The sequence below is a fragment of the Anomalospiza imberbis genome, chromosome Z (genome assembly GCF_031753505.1).
Source record: "Anomalospiza imberbis isolate Cuckoo-Finch-1a 21T00152 chromosome Z, ASM3175350v1, whole genome shotgun sequence".
Lineage (NCBI taxonomy): Eukaryota > Metazoa > Chordata > Aves > Passeriformes > Viduidae > Anomalospiza > Anomalospiza imberbis.
This window is the reverse complement of record NC_089721.1, coordinates 22227258-22248151: the sequence shown is the minus strand read 5'-3', so window position 1 is coordinate 22248151 and position 20894 is coordinate 22227258. Positions and strand designations below refer to the sequence as shown.

Below are 20894 nucleotides of genomic sequence, written 5' to 3'. Positions count from 1 at the left end.
AGATGCTAAAAGTGGTTTTAGAGAGAGACTAGTCATAAGCACATTGATGAAAGATTGTATTTAACTCAAAATTCAACTGAACTTTAAAAAGAGCCACAGAAAGTAAATAATGTTAATTTCTAGGTGTATATTTCAGGCATTTGTAACATTTCTCTCAGATATTCATGTGAATTAGTATCTCTTACAACAGGTTATATATAGTACATATATAGTTATCTGCAACACATGTTCTTCTGAAAGATTGTATGTCAAAAAGGAGGGTTTCATCTCTTTTTTTTTTTTTACTCTTATAGCCTAAACCATTTGCTTTTAATGAAAGACAAGTAGTTTTGGATGAGATGACAGCATAAATTGCTATTATGCTTGGCTCTCAAATCTCCGTGCCTAATACAATGGCTTCCCACAGATTCAATCAGGAGCATCCTGCTCCTGAAAGAAGTATTTTTTAATGAATAGAATCAAAGATTAATTAATGAAATGCTACTACATTTTCTCTAATCATCAACATTATTGTCTTTCTAAATAATACTCAATATTTCTGTGATCACATTACAATCAAACTCCAAAAATATTTGTATGTGATTTTAAAAACCTAATCAGGGAATGTTCTTCCTGATCACTTTGGATCCCTCAATCATTCCTTCTCATAATATTAAAAGTCCATTAAAGCAGACCAGAAGTAAAGAACCTGAGAGGCCATGGATGTAGTTTCACCTATCCTTTAGTCATACCTTGGGTTTTTCTTCATACTTTGAGTAATAGTAAGATGCATATCACATCTGGCCTGTTAAAATTTATTGTCTACAATTATCAGCTAGCAAGAATGAAATTCAGAGGTAGCTGCTACTACTGAACAAGGAAAATAGAAACCTTCTCATTCTGCATCTTCAAAATCAGAAGCTCTGTGGAGCTTTTGTAAAATTATATTTATTTTTAAAAATATTGTTAGGCTACAAAAAGCAGGTTTTTCTTTAAAATAAGTATTCATAATTTCCAAGTTTATCTTATCATTGCAGCGAAAATTCCTTTTATTGAATTTTAGTTTATTTAAAGCTTTAATTTAACTAATAGTATTAACTACCTAGCATCAAACAATTAAATTACTAACATTCAAAAAAACTACTACTCTGGTGTGCCTTTTTTGGTCAAAGACTATATTGCAGCACCACAGTCTGCCTGAAAGGCAAAGCCATGCTTACTGAGAATTTTTCAGAGTTTTATTTAATGTCCCCTCACATTCAAAGGACTGAATTGCCAAGACAATAAACTGCTGAAGAGTGAAAACAATGGACAGCCCAAGAGATGCTGTCTGATGATGAAGATATTCTGGAAGATATTCTGGATCTTCACACCTGTGATTCTGTGATCCAACAGTATGTGGAAAAGACTTAAAGAAGTCCTTAACAGCAATGAACTGATTGGATACAAATGCAAAAATGCCTTTTGTTGAGGTAAAATCTAATCTGCAATACTAAAGAGCCTGTGGGCCAACAACTCATCTCTATACCAACAGTCCAGACATAGACAAAAATTCTGTTTAATTTTCCTTTCAGCTCTATGGAAAACATCCATTTCTTTGGGAACATTGTTCTAGACAGATAGGCTACTCCCATCTTTCTATCTGCGTGAAAAGACAACCTTGTTCAAAAATTGTTTTGAACCTTAACTTTGGAGTAAAGTTTTTCAATTTGCGGCATGGATTATCTGAAGTTGAAATAGTAAGAACTGATACTTAAAGCTATTGCCTGAGAATGTGAAAACATGAAATCGCTACTAGTGTTTTTTCATATAGAAGAATACAGCTCTTTAGTAATGAGGCTGGGTGCAGTAAAGAGATGAAAGACACTCGTCATGAGAAAGGACAAATAAACCCCTTTAGTCCTTTACAGTTTATATTGCTATTGTATACATAGGTTGTGTAAATTACTACTACTTAAAGTAAAACATTAATTCCTAGGAAAGCAGGAAGGACACTTCCTTCATTAAAGTATTTTGGGTAAGTAATATGCTTACATTATCTCAAACAGTTTTTAAATTAAGTATTTCTACTGCCTTTTATAAAACAAATAAATTCCTGTATACAGTCAGAACAATATCTGTAAATTAAGAGTACTTCCCTAGTTCAACACAATGTCAATGGGATTTCCACTTGTTTCCTGCTTGAATTTTAAGGAAGAGTTTTCCTGATAAATGCATCTTTGCTATTTCTTAGTATTACACCAAAAATCAGTTAAGGATTTCTGTTTGCCTGACAGGCAAGGTGAGACTCTCAGCCAGGTGAGTGACAGCAACTCTATTCAAATACCTAGCACCATAAAAATCCACCTGAGATGTTCTGATGTGCATATAGTTCATTTTATATGTTATGCAGTTTAACCTCACACCCATTATTTTCCTTTTCTTTCTTCCTAAATTCAGACACAAACTATGCTGCAGCCACCAAAACCAATCACAACAAGCTGCCACAGTGATTTCAAAAGTATGCTTTGCCCTGGGAAACTGGGCTAGCAAAGTAAAATGGATTTAGTAACAGTAAACTAATGCATATCCCTTCATGGACACACATACCAGGTTAAATTTGTGATACTAGGTCAGCTTGCAGCAATTTCCTGTCTCACATTCCCCCCCCCAATACAAATACAAAAAGCAAATCTTTAGATCAAGATGAGATCCACTGAGAGGTCTGCCACTGTTCAGTGTTTAAGGCCATAAGAACTGTGTCTGCAGGAGAGATAAGATCTCCACTCTGCTCTTCAGCGCTAGTAACATGGTCAGGGCTAACATCCCTTTCCCTACCACACCAAGAGGGGCTGAGCTCCCAGATGTGCACTGGCACAGCTTCAGTAGGACCAGACAGAGTGGCCACATGCTAACCACCAAGCCAGTTCCAGCCCCTCTGGCCAGGAGAGGTAGGACAATCTGAACCACCACGAAGCAACGACAGAAACAAACCTTCACAGCCAAGTCCCCTAATGATTTGTTGACCACACATGGGGAGCAGAACAGCATCTTAATACTCAAGTAATGTTTTTTTTTTTTCTTTTCCTTTGCAAAACAATAATGCAGTAAATTATTTTCAGGAAAGGGTTACAGTTCTGGCTTCCTTTCCAAGCCAGTAAGGTGTGAGATCATGGGGAAAAGGTTTCTTCCCCTCAACATCCTTGGCATGGACCATTTACTCCTCAAGGAGATGCAGAGGCTGAAACACACCTATGCAATTTCCTCCAGCCTTTTAACAGCTTTGTTCTATGAGGCAAGGAAGAGACCTACATTTCAAAACTTTACTTAAAAAATAATACAAACACATTCTATTTTCACAGAAATATTATAGACTATACACATATATTGCCTGTGACTCTCCCATACCTGAATGTACCTGGGGACCAAATCAAGAAATTAATGTATAGTCAAGATGCTTTACATGCAAGCACTGCTTGCTTTTTAGAAGCTTTCATTCTGCTTGCAACCAGCCTCCTTCAGCTGTGTTTGGCCCCTCAGCTACAATATCTCTGCTCCGTTCAATAGCTGTTCTCTCTCCCTCTCCACTCTGGCAATCCACCCTCCATGACCCATTCCACCACTGTTTTTAAAGGGCTGTATCAATGGCTTATATCTTTGTTCCCTTTCCTGTGGAAACTAAAATTTCTGGAAACTTTATACCTCCAAACTGCAGCAAGGGAAACTGGTTTTATCCAGTGTAAAATTCTTCCTTTGCTCTGCTCATCAGGAGCCACTGGATTCAGCAAGTCACCTACTTGCAGACAGATGGGCCAGCTCTTCCACTCAAGTCCCCTCATAGAATCAATATACAGAAAGGGGACATAAAAGTAGTTGCAAAGATACAAAAAGCTTATAAAACCACAAGAGTTTTCTAACATAATCTTTAGATTGCACGTAGACAAATTGCCTAGTGCTATACAAATACTATTGATCAATTTTGAATCTTTACTTAAATGTATTCAACAGCTTAATAATTTCAAGATTACAATAAAGAGAGGGAGCATATGTGATGCTCTTTTTACTTTCATTACATAGTTTTAATCTCTGTTGCAATATATGTTCAGAAAACAAAGGCCTTAGCTAAAGCTTACATTTTCTAGAGAATTATTTTTAGCTAGCTTAACATTGAAGGAATTCAGTACAAGCTCTCCACAGCATGGAACAACATTCCCACTAGTCTCTCTGTTACAAATTAATGAAAAGTTGACTGCTCATTCTCTGCCTAAAGGCATCTACCACGCATCATAAATTTCAGTCATGGGCACTGAGGAGCAGATCAGAGTATAACCTTACCAAAACAGCCCAAAGGAAGCCCTCCCCATTTATTACAGCAAGATGATACCTTGAGCCTTCTACACAATTAGTTCTCATGTACTCTCCTCTTTCTCTCATTTTCTCCAAAAGCATCACACATTCAGAAAAAAACTGACAGGCTCTCTGATCCATTTTAAAGCACAGTATGCAAGGATAAGCTATGTATTTTTAACAGCCAGCTCCACTGTTGAAATGTCATGTTGAGTTTGAAGGAAAAAACAAACATCAAGTATTTGCAAAATTGCATCAAAAAGACTCAATAGTGATCTTCCCATTAAAGGCCAAGATCTAAACAAAATCTATGAAGTATTTTAGCTGTGTACTTTGGAACAATGCCTAGAAACAAGGCTGCAAAGATCCCCCCACCCAAACCACTACTCTTTGACTGGTATTTATCAACAGTAAAGGAAGCATAAAATTATAGTATGAAATCACTTGGCTACCCAAAAAATAACCCAAGGTCTAAAGCAACAACAAAAACGTTATATATGATAAGTAAATTTTTGAAACTGCTAAATATTGCTTTAATTCAACTGCTCCTGCATCTGTGTGAATAATTTTAGGCTATTAGTAGCTACTGGAGAATGACTTAATTTTGAAAGACAAAGAAAATTTAAGTACTATACTAAATTCAAGGTTTATAAGCCTTGTCAGTCAGAATTCTTTGTTTCCAAAGAGAAGGAACATTTTACAATTTTGCAATTTCAAACAGAGAAGAGCCAATGGATTGTAACACTTTTAACTTGAACACAGTGTGAATTATTAGATAATAGTACAAGCTATTCACTAAAAAACCCCCCACATTTTAGCTCATCATTTATGATCACAGGACTAGAAAGCATTAGTCTGTGCTTTTGCCAGACTAATGGTAAATTCATCATTTGCTTTTGACTTCTGTAATTCAAAACACTGATAAATGTACAGAGGAAAGACCCATAAAACATCTTCCCTTGACTTTAAATTTAGTTATTCACAGCAGGCCACATATTTGTCCCACCTTTTCCCTGCCAACCTGGCCTATTCTTCATTCTGGCATTCTTTCCTCAAAATTCTTCGAAGTACGCAGCTCCAGGTTTATGCATTATAGACCATCACAGGGTCAGCACAGACTTCAAACTTCTAGCCTGGAGTTGAAAACTGCACAATACACAGCTTCTTTCATGCAACCTAGCAAGGACAGATGAGTCATCTCTCCAATCCTTCTCACGCTAAGGCTCCTAATACAATATATGAAGAAATCGCACAAAACAAAGAGAACTATTTCATTGAATTTTAGAGGAGTGAAGTCTGAATTATTTTAGTTAAAATTTATAGTGTTTATCTGCTAATGGACAACTTGCATCTGAAATAAACCCTTATACGGCAAAGATTTCCTCAGTTATGGAAAACTAATTAAAGCAAGCAGATCCATGAGCTCTGCTACTAATGAAGCTTACTGTTGTCAGATTCGTGCTTCACAGTTGATCAAGCTTTGAGAAGTCTGCCTTTCTGCTGGTGGCTGAAATCAATCAACTGAACAGAAAAGTTACATAGAGAAAGAAGCACCTACAGATCCAGCACAGAAACCCAGGACAATGCCTTGCATCAGGACTGCACAAATTACACTGGCGGGAAGGTCTCTGTGCTATGTACGCTCCTTATCCCCTACCACCACAGAATTACGCAGTTTCCGGGCAGAAGTGAAATACTAAACAGGACTCGGACACTTCTCCACCATGTCCCAGGAGCCTCTCTGTTGAATCTTCTCCCAGCACCCACCGCCTCATGCTCAACATGCTCACATTCAGCAGTGCTGCAATGTCCAGCCATTCTCACTGCTCCCTGCTCCGTAACCCTCTGCACTGCACAGTGCTGATGCACAAACCAAAGCTGCCACAACAAACACACACAGTGCCCTTTCCACCACTGTATGCCAAAGACACTCACTCCTTCATGCAAGGCTGTAAAGGTGTAGCATTGCTGGATGGGGATTAATAGGCCATTTGATAAACCACAGACAGGCCCATATGCTGGCCAATAGGGAAAACAAGAGGCACAAAAGGACAGCCAAGACACCTGGAGAGAGTTCTTTTACAGGCTCAATAGACTCGTCACAGTTCAGATCCAGTTCATGACCAGGTAAATGAATGATTTTCTTTGGAATGAAAGGCAAGTGTCCGGGGTTTCTTTAATTTTAGAGTAATTTTGCTCCTATTTAAATGAAATTTATCTAACTGAATTTGTATCTCAGCCTCGCCAGCTGTCTGTCAACATGTTTTTCAAACAAAGTAAAATGCTATAATAAGATTGCCTTCATTATTCTCCAATTTTTACATAAAAATAAAGGGAGAAACCATAAAAACACAGTTGTTACAATTGCTTTTGGCACCAAAAAATGCCTGTGGAAATAACTTTCATCAAATAACAGCAGCCACTGCTAGTGACTATGTACAGCACACAAAGGGAGGAACTTCAGTATTATACTACTTGTAGAAATTATCATAATTTTCAGATCTACAATCTCATTCCTCCTTAATTTATATATTTCATCTAACCCATAATTAATAGGATCTTAGTTAATTAAAGAAATCTTCACCCAGTTTTATTGATAACAAAGTAAAAAATTTCAGTGCTTTGGCCACCAAGTGGATGGTGGTGCTTTCACAGTGTTGTGAGATTGACTCTTCATTAAAAGACTGTCAAACCTTCCAAGTCCAGAGTGACTGGAAGCCTTCAGCAAAGAAAAATCACCAAAGAGAAGTGTACAAGAGGTTGACAGAATGACTGATGCATGGAAAAATCAACAAGGATCCATTTCTCACAATAAAATTGAGTGGACAGGTTACTATAATGGTAGATCTATAATAAACTAGGAAATGCTTTTTCCTTGCAATGTACACATGAATTATGGAATCATTGCAGCAAGACACTGGACATACATAACACACAAATAGACTCAAAAAAGCCACCTAAATTCTTGAATGACAGACCCAATGCTGGTTATTGAAAACACAAATGCCTGTGTTCAGCCAAGGACACTACTAAACCACTAACTAAGGGACCTAACCATGGGAAAGAATTACTTCATCTATTTCTAGCATTTCTTACATTTTTCTTCCTAAGCATGTCTACTAGCTGCCTTTGAAAAGAGTATGAAATTAAATGGACACTTGGCCTGACTGGAACATGCCTAGTTATCTGTTCTCATGAAATACAGGAAAATATGCCAAATACCAGATGAAGACAGACAAACCAACAGGCACAGAATCCATGCAGCTATTAGACTATTTAATTTTCTCCTAGTTTACAAACAGCATTAATCACTATTTCTGTGAGCAGCATGATATAATGTAAGACACAACAGATTTAGACAGAGTTATGTATAATTATTGTGAGAAACAAAAATTGCAAATAAGAAAAATTATTTTGCTTGTCTCATATGTGTGATTTTTTCGCTACTGGGAAACTAGCCATGATCCATAGCCAACTCTGAAACAGGAAAACAAATTAGGTACAACCACTTTTAAAAGCCGAGGCTGCATTCTACAAAGGGGTTAAATTTTGGTCTAGTTTTAGGAAGCTTTTTTAATTCAGTGGAAATTAAGCCTGGACAGGTGGACCTTGTACCTGAGGAACGCCCCAGCACAGTACACAGATCCCAGTATAAGGAGAAAGAAGTAATTTAGGCCAACTTCTGTTCCCTTCGCATATTAGATGTCGCTTTTAATCTGGTTAACTACTAACGTCCATGAGGACAAATTATCCCTTCAGATTTATCTGAATATTGGTAAATTGGCCAATCAAGTCCAGTTACGCAGCAATGAGGTAGATTTGTGCGTGTTTTAGGGGTTTATTTAGTGGTAGGGCTATTTATTTTGTTCTTGTAAAGCAAGAAGAATTAAGTACACAGGAATTTTTCATAACTTTTCCTAAAGATTAGGCCAAATCTGATGTCTTTCTATAGGGAAGACAACACACCAATCTAGATTTAATTTTGTCATCACCTGCTAATAATGAAATAGGATTTTGTTCTTTTGGACAGGGTTTGCTGCCCAGATTCCATTCACTGCTATGCTCAATAGCCTTCAGAAATGACAATAACACTTCAGCCTGGAAAACTAGCATGACTCAAGATGTCTACTGTCACTGAGACTCCCCATCTCAAGTTATGGGACATGTGAGAACCCGTCCCTTCTGAAAAACAAAAGGAAACAAGTTATGGAGAATATGTAATTGGATAAATCACACAGTAGACACCGGGTATTAGGCAGCTGCCACAGAAAATGGTATATCTAAGACAGTTCTTACTTTCCTATTATCGATTCAAATTATACTGCTATTTTTTTTCTGCCCTCCTCATAATGGAAGACAATATGTCCTATAAAGATATTAACTTTTTCTGAGAGGTCTTCCACAGCTCTAATATTTTTCCTGTGAGACTAAGCAGTTGCTCCCTTCAGAATCTTCTTGCAGGTTACAGTATTAAAGCACTTTATTACAGCTGCTGTGTGCAGTACTTGCCTAAGGTCTCATCAATGCTAAACAGATAGTAACAGCTATGTCCCCTTAAATGCAGCACTCCTTATTTATGTATCTCAGAAGTATAAACAGGTGGTGTTGTCCTCTAACTATAAACTGCAGATTTTAACTGGCTAGACTACTTTAAGTTTTTATTCCTCTTCCAGGAGCATGCAAAATACAGCAATTTGTGCTCACCTTTTGGAATTTCAACTCATTGTGTTTGCACTGTCTCTCCAAATTGTCAAATTGTTTTTCAGCCATCCTTTTGCCCATGTGAGATCCATTTAAATTTTCCAGTTTAGGCACAGGACCCTGTATAGTGAATCTGGGCCATCTGATAACAGGTTTGCTTTTGTTACTTACATGTCATGACTCATTATATTCAACAAGTGGATTCATAGAATCTGCTTGATAACCATTTACCATATTCTCTGTGTTCTACTAGCCAAGTACCCAATACAAATACAGAACAAAACCAGAAGATATACTGGACCCATCTGAAATGTCTTTTCAGTAGTCAGTAAACCATTAATGACACTTAAAGACCTTTTCTCAGTCACTTGAGTGTTCATTTTACAATGATTTCATGTGGAGTTCCCCACCTTTTTCTATGAGTGACATGTGAAGTAGTCAAGAATATCACACACGGTCACTGCATGAAAAAATAATAAAGTTAAGATACCTCATCTATCTACCACTTATCTTCTATCTGCTAGGTTAGCTATACTACTGAGGAAGAAAATTAAAATTGCCTGATGTAGTTAGGTCTTATAAATCTAGACTAGTTGCTTATCAATTTTATGATTCCAGAGGTGCTTATAAAGCAATTGTTTAATAACTTGTTAAAAAAAAAATGTGCAGGGATTAAGGTTTCATTGACGAACTTGTAATTCCTTTCTTCTTTCACGTTTTATTGACTGGCTTACAATTCCCTTCATATTCCCTCGCTCCTTTACTATATGTGTATATATATATATATATATATATATATATATAAAGAAGTAGGGAGTGTAGGTTCACATTTGCCCCTACCCAGTCTTCTGAAGACTCTCCTCTTGTTTCAAAGACTCTCTGAATATTTGGGCTAGTATCTGACAAAGAGGTAAATTATAATGTTGAGTTTTCAGTTTAGCAATCTCCCAGTTCTTATCTAAGCTATTAAAATCAGTGAAAGAAAAACATAAATTGATCACATGAGACCTTAAATAGGAGAGAGAGAAAAATGAGAACTGGACTTCAGTAAGAGTGACTCCTGGCTATATAGATTTTAAAAAAAATTAAAAAAACACAAACTCCAACAACAAACCACTAGTTTGAAGCACTGAAAGCCCCTAAGGCAGTAAATGTTTGTGGTTGGTTGTTTGGGATTTTTTCTTTCAATTAAGATAGTAAAAAAGTGGTCTAAGCCACTAACCTTATTGCTTAGCTTCAAAAGCCTGTTAAGGGGCAATAAAACAAGGTTGTTCAATAGAAGTTTAACAAAACTCCAGTGAAAAATTTACTAAGCACCTTTGGGCAGGTTTGGCAAGTAGAGATCCACTATCTACTATCGCCTTCACCTACACTGCTGGGGAAGTGCAGGAAGCTTGTGTTTCCACTGTTCTGGTCCAAGGTACCTCTTACTGCTATAGTAGGAGGATATTGTGCTAATGGAAATCCCCTGCTGGCTCTCAGTTGCAGTCAGCACTGTCACTTCCCTGTCAAGTTTTCCCAAAATATCAATGCAGCCTGCCAAGACACAGGGAATGCAGCAGGAGGTGCAAGAAGGCACTGTCTTTCTGTAACTGCCTTGAAGTAAATGGAAATGTCAAGTTACCTAGCAGGTGGACTACATACATTTGTATTCAGCACAGAAAAACATGACTCCATTAATCACTTAAAGTGACATACTGGTACTGCCAGAAACCACCCCATCCTTTGTGTACTTACTTAAATAATTTAATTATAAAAGGTCACACTAACCTAGGCATATCAAAAAGGTGTTCTGTCTTTTCCCCTCTATTTTTTTTTAATTGAAGAAAAATTAAAAAGAAGGAAGTTTTTTTAAAGAAAAGTAAAACCAAGAGCAAGAGACACCAATAAAAAAGTAGATCCCCAGTGAAGTCAACACAGACAATTTCTAGAATTTATGCCCTCTGTCTCTATTCTCCAGCACTGTTTACTGACACTACAGATGCTGAGTTAACTCACATATCGTAGCTTCAAACCTCCTTGTAGCCCAGAAAGTATAATAGTAGAATCCCTCCTTTTACCAGTACCCCATTCACCAGTAAAATATCTGTATTTATTCTTTTCTCTTAATAAGCTTTGGGTCTATGATACTACTTGTGCAGAGTTTCTGCACAATTGAAGTTTGCTGCACTCAATGCATACATGGGACCTGAAAATGTACAAGGCCTCACATCTTCTGTGTGTTGTCAATACAGTGCTGTACCTCATCAGAAAGCATACCACTAGAACAGTTAAGACTTATCCAAAACACATTCGGAAGAACTGAAACAAACACTAACAAGCTAGAGGAAAAACACAATAACATATATGGATGAAGAAGGACTGGATCAGCTAATTTCTTAACCCCTAATTTCTCACAGATGTCCACAGTGTCTACGTTTCATTAATTAAATTTGCAATTTTTTCTTTTGGTCAGCAGTAGCTACTTACACCTTACCATTCAACAAGGACTTGAAAAATCAACTATGTCTTAACATGAGTCATCCAAAAACACAGCTGACAAGGATTCTCAATTCACACTGGCAAAAATCAGTTTAGGCAAGCAGAAATCCTTCAGTTGGGCCATGGATCAAAACTCTAATGAATAGGATCAAGGTTATAGTATCTATACTGTACTTCAATTACACTACACTGAATTTAACTAATTGTTTTTGACTTTTTAAAGTTATGTATTAGCAGAAAGAAATATCACTTTTCACGGAACATGGCAGAAACTGGACTGCACAGTCTCCTACTAGTTTAAGAAAAAGAAAGAGGTACTGACTGGCTGACTCTGAGTGACACTTTGTTCAGGAGCAACACACTTGCACCAGTAGACCACAGTGTGTCCATGGGAGAGATACACGTCACACTGCCTCATCCTGGCCCATCCAGTTCCTTCAACTATTCTGTAAGGAACTAAAGGTAACAGAGAGGTGAGCTGTAACATACCTGCCTGAAGTTCAGCACGAGGAAAGACCAGCCAAGTATTTAACTAATTTGTTGTCTTTCTACTGCTTTAAAAATATGCACTTTCTATTAACATGATAACAAAACATTCTGGAAAAGAAAAACTATGTAGATCCACAGCCCATTCCATTTTTCCCCTTGTACAAGAGATAGTTTTTCATTCTGTATTTCTTTGCACAGGACTTAAATAAGCCCTTCACTTATACAGATCCTTTAGTCTAGAATGGTGGTTTATAGGTCCCAATTTAAACAATTACAGTGATGTGTACTTGGCTATCAGATTGCCTTAGTAGATCTTGACAATTCAAAAACTTGCAGAGAAAACAGCACAGAAGTAAAAACGCCAGTGTTTGTATTAAACAATGGCAAACTGAGGAGTAAGCATCAGCATCTAGTTTTACATTGTAACAGTGACCCAAATTAATTGAGTTGTATTTTCTCAACAGATGTTTCAAAACCAGCGGTAATTCCATCTCCTTTTTTAAATTCTAGGATCATTTATTTCAAGGCAAACACATATTTACCTGAGCTGAATTGAGATGAATGTTTTTAATAAGATTTTGTCAGACAAACCATAAAATTTTCAGAACCATAAAATTTATTTATTACCCAATTAACATATATTTATGCTACGTATTAAGACAAACTCATGTAACTGGAAAATTAATTAACATGCTTCTAATGACATGTTAATTCATGTCATTAGAAAAGAAAACATGTATTTCTGAACTGGACACCATGTCCTCCACACATCTCAACCAATTTAGTCTCCTTCATCACTGTTCTTTTCAGATTCCATGTGTTTGTACTGGTTGTTTATGTGACTACACTAGAAAAGCACCATAACTTGTTTTATCTGAGGCAAAGTAAAACATATACATACATACGCATCAGGTATGTTACATCCCTACCAAAAAAAAAAAAAAGTAAAAGCTGATAGCTCCCATTCAGAAAAAACAACTAATCTGCCTTCAAAAAGAAGAAAGGAATTTACTTTTCATGATTTCAAAAAACAGCCTGGCACCATATGTTTCATTTGGATTTTTCTTCTATTTTTGTTTTTCTTCCCTCTTGAAGGACTATAGCAAGCTCTATTATGCATGGATTCAGAAACTACGAGTCAGCCAAAAGTTGCAAATCTCTCAGGATAGACATGTCCATCTGTCATTTCACAGCAGGAGAACAATAGCAGCTTCAATATAGACACAACAAGCTCACACAATCCTTACACAGCCAGACAGAAAATCTGCCATAGCTGATAGCTAGCTGCCTTTGAAACTCCACACAGATGTTCCTGTGTAACACCAGGATCAATTGCTGCTTTCTTGTTTCTGTATTTTCAAATTCCTCATTTTTTCCACAGCAACCAAGAAACAGTCAGTTTACTATTTGTAACCTCTACAGAGCTTTGGGAAAATTGCACTTCAGAAGCAACAGAACCTAAGACATAAAAGCATATTCTTTAATCTGCAATTTTTCTGCTCTTGGGGCCTATTTTAAAAGTAGGTTATCCATAAAGCTTGGCAGAGATTGTGCTTGTATTGTATAATGATTTTCTAGAGCTTTGCTTAACAGCCTTCAATTATCTTCTCCATGAATCTGTTTAAGAGCATACTGCATTGCTTCTTGACTGTTGAAAAAAAATCCACTTTTATTTTTTAAAATTATTTCATATCTGTAGATCTTAAAAACAAAATTTATAGAAAAAATATTTATAAAACACTCTAATTTAATCTTTGAGTGGCTATGCAGAAAAAATTGACAAAGCATTGGCTGCAGTTCAAGTAAGAAAAAGCGTTACTCCTAACATTCAACCAATTTACATGTCTAAAAATAATCTCAGTAGGCCCATCTGTTAAACTTTTGTGTCAGTCCTATATGGTGGAGGTTTTTCCTGATGAGTCTCACTGGGTTTTGATTACAGCAGATTTGCAATACTGGCTCCTTCACAGTTCTCATATTTTCCAGAAGTAAACAAATGAGTCCTTTTAAACAACAGGATAGTGCCTGTATCCTACTGTGAAGTTTGCTTCATTGAGAATGAGCTTCAAAAATGCTGGACTTCTAGTAACTGAGGGCACACTGAAAATATACACTTTGGCATACCTTCAAAAGTCCATGCTGGGATTTAAAATTAAGCAAACCCAAAATTAAGCAAAAGAGCCTCAAAACTTATGTAACTTGACAAGATGAAGGCCGACATGTTACACTGTACTAGCTCATCAGTTTTTGTTCAAGAACAATACCATCCAAATTTCTTCTTTAAGCACCTCACAGACAGAAAAAGGTTAACAGTCCAGGAAAGGAAAGACAAATAAAGAAGCTTGAGAAGATGCAAGAATAAAATACTCAAAAGCTGAAGCTAGAAGGGATGTATATGCATATGATTGAAAGAATGTATGCATTTTACAACATCCAAATTCCAAGGTTTCACATCAAAAATTTATCTGTGTCTCTCAAATATTTTTGGAAATTTCACAGGCACTGGATGTAAAGTTCTCCTTAGTAAAATCAATATGCTGTTTGAAACTATAACCAAACTCATTTTCTTGTAACTTTCCACAAAGATGCACTTCAGTCCCGCCCAACTGGCACAGGCAATTAAACCTGTATCAATTTTAAGTCCTTTAAAGTTTGTTGGGTAGAAACAGTATTTAAAACTTGAATAAAGATCTCTCAAATATCAAGACAGATTATGTATGCCATAGCAGGAGAAAAAACTGCACGGAAAACTCTTTTAGAGGGGCTTTGTTTTAGTTTAGTTTGTGGATGGCAGGGGTTGTTTGCTGTCATCTGTACTGAAGCTTGGAATAGCCTGAGGCAACGAATAGTACAAATTAGGCAGGAGTAAGAACGCAGCTGGAAAAGTCAAAAGGTAACATCAAATTGAATTCCTCACCATTAAGCAAGGGAACAACAGTTAAACCTGTCACAAAAGAAAATTAAATCAGAAATACCTGCTTTTCACTTGTATCCAAATCTGTTAACATGGTCGGTCTTTTTCCTTGTACATCACCTCTTTTTGTGAAGCTGTGTTATAGAGTACATAAGCCCTGTATTTTCCATTAAGAGGTGGTTTCCTAAATAACAGATTACTTAAAGCATGCATCAATTAATTTCTCATTCTGCAAAACAGGCTATGTTCAAAATACTCAAACTCTAAAATATCAGTTTCCATTTATTAGCAAGATTAATTAAACTGAATTAGTTGATTCAAAGTTACTCTGTAAAGAAAATAAAGTTGCTGGTAAACATTAGAGTTTTCCTTTTCTTCCTTACATCAGGTCCACAGACCCATTAGAATGGGGCATGTGCCTCCAGGAAGCAGACCAGATTCAGGAAGAGTCTGCTTCGCCAGGAAGCAGAGCAGAGTGTTCCATCCTGGAAATACAGCATCTATCTCCCTCTGCTTTTCTCACTCTACTTTGTTTCCTCAGGTATTTTAGATATACCGGTAACATCTGCAGTAAATAGGGACGAAGGCTGAAAAGTAAAAGCACATGATACTTAACTATCAGCTGACAGACAACTATATCCTTACTTAAGTTGTGCAACTCTTCAGGGTTGAAAATTACTACGGAAATAAACTGAAGGAGGAACAGTTTTCAAATCACACAAGAGAGTGAATGGCCATGAGAGTTATAGGAAATGGTTTCATGAAAAAGAAACAATTATTTTTCCTAGGAAAGTCCTTAAATTCAAACAAAATCTCACAGTGGAGATTCAGTAAACCTCATGTTACAGCAAGACAGTATAGTGTTGGAAAAAATTAAGTCACAAGCTATAAATTGCAGGGCAGGAATAAAATTTGTACATTATAAGAAACCATTTCATGCTGGGATCCTTGCAGAGAATACTTCTGCATGTGTTATTACCATTGATATAATACCATCATATTTTTGCCCTGAACACTCATAAAAAGCCATTAAGGTTATGCTTCGTGTGTTTAACATGGTATTTAAGTGCTGGACTTCACATACACCAGTACAGCACTTGTTGACATATTTCTGGAGCCTAGCTCAGCAGTGTACCACATCATCAAAACACTCTTTTTAAGTCCACACAAATGCAGATGGAAGCCTGCTATTCACCAGGAAACTCCCTCTGCCAAGGTGTGTTTACAGAGCCTCTGAGTTTTGTTAAACAAACCCAAGAGCAAGCAGTTCTCTAGATAGAAAAGTATAAAAACAGTGTCAGGATCACTCTCCCGCTCTTGTCTTTTGTTCCATTACAGATGATCACTGATTTTTTTTTTTAAATGCAGCCTTAAAACACAAAAAAAATAAAAGCAAAACAACCCAAACAGCTCCCACTGTGTCCTCATGTACTGGCTGGCAGAATGGGATTATTACTAGTAGCTTCCAGATGCAAAGAGGCTGATCACAAACTCATTGGCAGGACTCTGCTATGTACTTTATCCCAGCTGCGAGAGCTGCTCTGTCCGCCAGCACTGTCACACAAGAACTGGTCCATCTTCCTTCATGTAAACACAAGAAGTGCATAGACAGTTCACAAAGCAATGGGAAACTGATTCCCCTGAAAGAGGGGGATTGCCCTGCAGGTCAGGCATAACTGCAGCTTTCACAGCAAGCACAGATGAACACACCGGCACATTCCTGCAATTCCTGCAGGCAGGAGTAGTGTGACACCTCAGTGAGCAGCACATAAGTGAAGCAGACCCTTAAATGCCCTTTGCCTCAGAAGATCCCTTCAAACAGAAATTGCTCTTTACTGCCTACAAATGCAGAAGTGCATGATCCCAACAGGAGATGAGGACCCAGATGGAAGAGATCTAGAGTATGGCAAGTAACTCAACCTCAACCAGTCTGCCTCTGCAAGACAGCAAGTATTTTGATAGATCACAGAATGAGTAGGCTTTATTTCTGTGATATCACTTAACCCCTCACTGCTGACAACTGTCTTCTATTTATGTTTTTCTAGGACAGTGGCTTGTATCTGGAAACATTCATCTAAGCATGACACTGCCACATCTACCAGTCAATCCAGAGTACTACGTACAAGGGCCACAGCACCACATCTCCTCTTTCCATAAGGCATTACTTCGATTTCCAGGAACAGACCAGTTTATTTTCCTCTTTCCAAAACTAACACTACTGCTACTGTAATCCTGGAAAAAGAGATACCCAGGGGAGAACCAAACAGCAATAACAGAAGTTGTGAAAACAAAATGGCTTCCTTCCATCTGTGAAACACAACCACTGGGGAGGGAAAAGGAGGAATGCTTTGAACAGGAATCTCTGCAATAAGAGTTTATTTAGATGTGTCAGACAGACAGTGTCCTGCTGTGCTTGTCCCCAATTATCTGGAATTAGAAATAAGATGTGGAGAAGATTGCAAACCTTTGATCTGAAGCAGAACAACGCCAGTTTCATGGTATCAGTCATGTCATACCCTCAGAGGCAGCCAAGCCTGAGATCTATTCCTAAAGCTCTCATACATCTTATCCTGTATCCACTGACCTCCTTTGATCCAAATGATGAGTAACATACACAAAATGAAACCATCTTGTAAAAGAAGATGAGAACTGCCTGTAACCCCATGGCTGCAGCTGAACTAGTTTAAAGTTTTTTGCCAACAAGAAAAGAATGTGAGGGTGGGCTTCCCCTCCCTTCACTCTGCCCCTATACCTGACCAGACAGTACCATCTCCTTCCCTCCTTTACATCAGCATGACAGACCATCCTAAGCCTGGGTTCTTTTTGTCTTGAGTTAGTCTGGGAGCAGTTAGGGGGAGAGAAGGGCTGGTCAGGAGCAGAGTAAGGCTATGCCCTCCCTCAATTCCAGGGAATCAAGACACTGGATCACCCCCAGTACTGCCCTCCTTGAAAACCATTGGAAAAGTTGCCCATCTGTGGGATTTCAGAACACCTCTAATTTGACTCACCTGTAATATTTTTCTAATATCATTTGACAGGAGTTAGGCTCACACATAATTTTTTTCTGATTACTCCAGACATCTCTGCTTTCTATTAGGACTGCAGTACTGCACAAGCACTCAGCCTTGGCAATTGCTCATGTAAAAGTTTTCTGCAATCATGGCAGAAGAGGAACAGAAACTCAGATTTAGGAGAGACATATCTAAAAACATTATTAGCTTGCTGGTTTATTTTAAATGACTGAAGGGCACAACCATTTAACTCAAAACCATTTTCTTACTGAGCAACACCAACATGGTTAAGTTTGTAACACATAATTCATTAAAATAAAATATCTGTTAATTAAGTAACAGATGTTACTGCTAGCATTGTGAGTCCTAGGTATTTTAACACACATATTTTAACACACATACAGTAGTAGAGTCCTAGGTATTTTAACACACATACAGTATTTTATGTAGTAATGTACAAATGCATATACTTTACAAATGTATGCATAACTATCCAACTTCAGGGACAAATGCACATTTCACAGTTCAGTTAGAAAATACAGCTCTTCCACAGAATAATATATCCAGTGCCTGACACCTATCTTCACTTATTTGAGATAACTAAGCTTAAAGCATAACTGCTAATAATATACTGACCTCTCTTTTTAAGGATAATTAATGTCACAACAAAACACAAACCTTCATCTTTCACTTCCACCAGGAAAGCCTTTGAGATCCCCTAGATCTTACATGTATTTTAGACAGAGGTTCAGAATTAAAAACTTAATTAAAGAACAGGAATTTAAATGGCCTAAACTTAGCTATCAGTTAACAAACAAATTTATGTGGCCATATCTGAACACACACATCTGATCATGTGAAGTGTGCCAAGAGATACAACACTTCCTTCCTGTGATTTTTAAACCTAGAGAAACAGTGAACTTAGAAAAATTTGTCCAAGCCACCACTGTTTTAAAAATCAGCAGAGGTTTTCAATGATCAGCTGACCAAAAAAGCAAACAAAAACGTTATCTGTCATCTGAAAAAAATTAAACATCATTTGAATACCCCTACTTAAAAGAGAGTGTTAAAATAATGCCAGGATAAATGTCATACCCAAGCTTCACTGCTTGCAAGGGTGAATACCTGCTGAAGCTAAATTGTCTCTTAAAAAAAACCATCAAGAGCTGAACAATACTGAGAAACAACCTTTATCTTTCTAAGTGGTAACAGAGTAAATTGTGACACAGGAGAAAACCCCTGTTCCAACCTAGATAAAGAAGTCTTCTTTCAGATAAGATTTCATTTGGATCTGTCTTTAACAGCAAATGAACTGGCAAGCTCATCTCTTAAGATTGTGGAGATATTGGAAAAAAACACCCAAACAACCCAAATCAACAAAAGCTCCTATCCTTTAACAGAGAATTTCCAAGCTTTCAAGAACAGCACCCAGTTATCACAAATTTAGTCCAAGCTGGTAATAGAGATAGAATAGTCCTTCTAACAGATGAGCTAAAGACAAAACAATATACCTGCAATTCTAGGAGTGACAAAAATGTATGCACAGAAAAACAGGCTTATTAAAGCATTCAGGGAAGGGAAGGGAAGTTCTGGGAAGCAAAGGGAAGCTCCAGGAAGAGAAGTTCTGGGAAGGGAAGGAAAGAATTTACTCTTCTTCCTAGCTTTGCTTTCCATTTCCAACTCCTATTACAAGTCTTGCAGATAAAACCTGACAGGCCTATATTTTTAATTAGTCCTCATGTGGCCAGCATACTATTTCCCTACTACATACAGCGTTCAGTTTTCAGTAACTACAGGAAAAATTTGAAGCAGTCTCAAAGTTAGTCCAAATTTTAAACCTATCCACAGATGAGCTGGCTTTAATTCAAATGAATGCACTTCCAAGACATATGTATTTGAGCATCTGTCATCTATACCTCTAGTAAGCAAAACTCCACAGATATTTAGTTACCTGCACTACTAACTTATTTTCAATGTTTTGAAAAGAAAAAAACAAAAAACCAAATGCCCTGCAACACTTCTCTGAAAACAGCAACATGAAATAAAGTTAGATACCATTGTACTTCAGAAAAAAAATCTGTTAAACCCAAGAGTTCAGTCAATAAACATTAGCCCCATATATCAAATGTAGCTTATAAATGATTAAGCTTTAACAATCCCACCCCATTCTAGTAGGTCAGATAAAATCTGCTGCTTCTTAATTGGCAAAATATTTCACCTGTCTGAGTAATCACTTAAGAGAAGTTAACCCCTTGATTCCATGTGTTTAAAGATTAACATTTACAGTGTTCAGAAAGTATAAGCCAGTTACTTTAAAAACTCTGTTTGCAGCTCATTTCCTTTGATCTGAAAATATATACAATAGCTACTAGCCAACAACAACTCTACACAGAAGTAAGTTTATTTTAAGACTTACATTAATTACAACTAGGAACCTGGTGGTCTGAATTCTATTTCTGATTCTTTATGATCCAAGAAACTAATTTAAACTAATTTTCTCAATTAAAATCTTTACTATCATACCTAACAAAAAAAAAAATCACTGAAAAAAATCACCTGCTCAAACATATGAACTCCACTACTGGGCAAATCTCATTTTCTCAGCAAGCAAAAAGCAGAGGCTTTTCTTATATTTCTTCAAGAGAGGAATACCAATTCTAGAAAGCTAAACTTCAAAAAAAAAAAAATTCTGAAAATCTCTTTGGAAAAACTAACATATATTAACACAGCTCCAAGTAAAGATTTTTAAGCAAGCACCAAAAGCAAAAGTGCTATATGCTAGAGAATAGCTGAATTTTACCTTTAATCCCAGCATGTTAAAAACTCAAGTTTTTTTCCTTTGATCTATAATAAAAAGCAGTCAGGCATAGCAAGTAGTACATCTTCCATTGCTTTTTACTGGAGCCATTGGGTTTTAGCTCCCTGGAGATAATCAAGCCTTGAATATGAAGAATGCATCACAGTGACAAACAAGCAATGCAATGCATGACATA

At 37.0% G+C, this 20894-nt stretch overlaps 1 protein-coding gene across 1 annotated transcript in view; it reads right to left on the bottom strand.

Annotated features, from left to right (window-relative positions):
* Positions 1–20894, bottom strand: part of LHFPL2 (LHFPL tetraspan subfamily member 2) — a 122851-nt gene that overhangs the window by 77942 nt on the left and 24015 nt on the right. The gene's annotated exons all lie outside the window — the stretch shown is intronic.